Consider the following 3528-nt stretch of genomic DNA (forward strand, 5'->3'; position numbering starts at 1 on the left):
ACCATAATTTACAAATAAATTCTTTAAAAATCCTACAATGTGATTTCCTGGATTTTTTTTTTCATTTTGTCTCTCATAGTTGAAGTGTACCTCTGATGAAAATTACAGACCTCTCTCATCTTTCTAAGTAGGAGAACTTGCAAAATCAGTGGCTGACTAAATACTTTTTTGCCCCACTGTATCCTCTATGTGAAGAAAACAAGCTCATTATGGTTTTGTTAGAATGACTAAGCAGCAAGGACATGACATTACTCTTCCAGTTGATTTTTAAGAAAACTACATATTTTCTTGAAAATGCCCAACATTCAAGTGTGGATTTAAAAACAAAACAAAACACTGAAATAAAATGGTTTTGGGGCTCAAAATAATTTCTCACCTGCCTCTTATTTTTTTTCAGGACAATCTGGGCTATCCAGATTTGCCATCATTACATGTCCTTCTATGTGCCTGTACTTTATATTAATTTTTATATCAATGAAAAAAAAATCTGTGTTACTAAATTCTTCCATTTTTACATGTATCTCACCATAGCAAGTTGGAAGTTGACATATTCTGCCATATATGAAGAGGGGAGACTCTCTGGAATCTGGCAATATAAGAACCATGATGGTGGGACATTCTGTCACTTCACAGCTGTTCAAAACATGTGGTTTGTGCCAGGCAGACATGATTGCCGGTATTTTTTCATTATTGCAAGAAATTCCACTGACTCATTCACAAGTCAAAAATGTGTTTTATTTGAAGGAAACATGCAATATTTACATCTAAGATAATAGAAAAATAGTAATAATATTATTCCTCACGATATGAAGTGACTGATAACAAGATCTGTATAATGGATTGTAAAGAAATTCGTCAGGTTTTTATTTTGTAGACAATTGATCTGTATTTATAGCATGATGGGATGACAGCACAATGATGTGTGTATCACTGGAAAGCTCTGGTCCTGCACTTTCATGTGATATGCGTGGCATTTCTGCGCGACCCTGCATTCGCGAGTAATCCATCCAAGAGTAATGTGTGTGCAAAGCTGTATGAAAGCTCTGTTATACATAATTTTAATGTAACTTTATCATTTTTTTCGTTGTGATATGCACGTAAAACCAAGTAAAACCAAAGGTAAAACTAAATGTTGAAATAGCAGTAATACCACATTCATTCAAAAAATGACACAAGGGATGGAAAGGGGGGATGGCAGTTTTAGAAGGGGGGTGATTTTGACCGTTTTTATTTCAAGGGGGATGCCATCCCCCCTCATCCCTCCTCAACTCGAGTACTGCCCATAACCCCAAACATTTTAACAGGAAATACACTTGAAGCCTGTGTATACCTGGTAATAACTTGTGTTTCGGTGATCCAAACACAAGGGGACCGCTGACTCGTATCGCCGTTTAACCTGAGTCATACTTCTCCAGCTGACCACTTTTGTTCAGATTTCCTTACTGCCTATGTCACTTATACTATGGTCTCGCTCACCAGACCTTTCTTGGCTGGGCCGACTCTCACTTTAGGATTGGAGAAAAAACGCCCGGCTGCTTGTATTTCTTTCAACCAATCACAATTGTTCTGGGCGGTGCCACAGCAGCGGTGCGCTTGCAAAAATATTGCCGGGGGGAAACAGGTTTTCGTGTAACACGCCCACAAAAATATTGCCTACAGGACGCAAACCATGGCAGAAAAATGGCTACATCCCCGCAAGATCAAACACTGCAAAAGTTAGTAAAGGACGTGTTGAAAACTGCAACCGGAGGTGGTAGGGCGGGACTTCAGCGGGTGGCTCGTTCCGCCCAATGAGAGCCTGATCTATGCAGCGAACTTCCGCCCACTCAGACTACTTATACTATAAGATCAAAGGACCCTGTGCACAGTTACAGTGTTTACACTTTTGCTAGCTGCTCACTAGTTATGTTGCTGGTTGTTTCGGTACAGCTGGAGATGTCACTGGCAGTAGAATCCAACACATCTCCTTCCTTGCAGCAAAATAGTGGACATTCACACAACACTTCGCCGAACTGTCCACTTGTGATCAGATCATCAAAGATACATGTTAATACTAGGTATGATCAGGCTCCTAAATCCATTTACAGTCTATGGGCTCTAGTTTCACAGACCGGGCGAGGCGGGGGCGCAGCGCACCTGCGCTTCGCCAACTGGGTGTGGCCAGGCGGATTTTGCAAGTTTGGCACACCGTGCCAGAGTCCTGCACGGGTCCAGTTTTCAAGATCCGCCCCGACCCGACCCGGCGACGTACAAACCCGCACCCGAACCACAAACCTGCGCATCAGGCCAATTAGTACCGCAACCCGGTCCGACCCGTTGAAACACGACCCGCAGCCCGACCCGTAACCCGGATTTAAAGTAAACATTTTGGGTCACATTGGCTGAATATTGAACAGCATATCGCCACATTTAAGGTGCCAGTAAGTAAACAACGACCTGAATGAAGCAGCTCTCACAATGAAAACCTGACTTCAGCTCCATCATCAACCCTCTGTGTTCCTCTCCCATACGAGTGTAAAAGCACTCGTTTGTTACATTTAATGCAAACTTTTAATCTATGTAAAGGAACTTTACATGTGTAATAATAGACTTACTTTCTGTCCAGAGCGATGTTCAGCAGTTACGAGCCGTCACGTGTTTTTAGAATCCATCGAGGAGAGAAGTAATCCATCAGGGAAACACTTCAGAAACATTAAAAAGTGATAGTTGTACGTTTTATCAACTTATTTATTGTTTTGGAAGCGGCGCTTGTTAGACGGTGGCAGCCATGTTGATTCTGTCGTCCAATCACAAATTGTGTTATTAGATGGTGAAACGCGTTTAAACAGCTGAACCAATGACCGTTGCGAAATAGCGCAGCGATCCTCAGAGAGTAAATAATGACCAAGATAGTTATCTGTAGTTTACCGAACTAATGACTGATGTGTTTATCTAAAACCCGCGATCCGACCCGCATGTTATTTTTTCCACCCAGATCCGAACCCGGGAAAAAATAGTTTTTTAAAAACCACCCGCAAATCAGCTGTTTTTGCGGGTACCCGTGGGTACCCGACCCAGTGCAGGACTCTGCACCGTGCGTGCTGGCGCAGCTACTTGTCTTTCCCACCTCCGTCCCTCCTACCTGCGCAAGTCGGAAAGAGGGAGGAGAGAAGGCGTGGAGTGGGTTTTACACAGCCCATTCACATTACACCAATCACATGAGCCCCTCTCCTCGCCCTTAAATGCGCCGCGCGAAGGCGTAATGAGAGTTTACTCAATTCGCCATGGCAGAAGAGAGCAGCAGCGTCAGACGGCCAAACTTCTCCCAGGAGGAAACTGATGTTTTGGTCCGGGAGGTTCAAGCTCGCAGTGTCCGACTATACGGAACTGCGAGCAGACCTCCACGAGCTGATGATGCAAAGGTAGCCTGGGAGGAGGTCGCCACAATTGTAAATCAGTGTTGCGTTTTTTCGTGCACACACGCTCTCTTTCTCTCTCGCAGTCTCACTGTTTCTTTTCTTTTGACTTTTCTAAGATGACAGATGCTCT

The 3528-nt window shown here is 43.5% G+C and overlaps 1 protein-coding gene across 1 annotated transcript in view; it reads left to right on the top strand.

Annotated features, from left to right (window-relative positions):
• Positions 1-3528, top strand: part of dnah5 (dynein, axonemal, heavy chain 5) — a 148526-nt gene that overhangs the window by 80741 nt on the left and 64257 nt on the right. The window lies entirely within an intron of this gene.

Source organism: Epinephelus moara, chromosome 6 (assembly GCF_006386435.1).
Source record: "Epinephelus moara isolate mb chromosome 6, YSFRI_EMoa_1.0, whole genome shotgun sequence".
In the NCBI taxonomy this organism is placed as follows: domain Eukaryota; kingdom Metazoa; phylum Chordata; class Actinopteri; order Perciformes; family Serranidae; genus Epinephelus; species Epinephelus moara.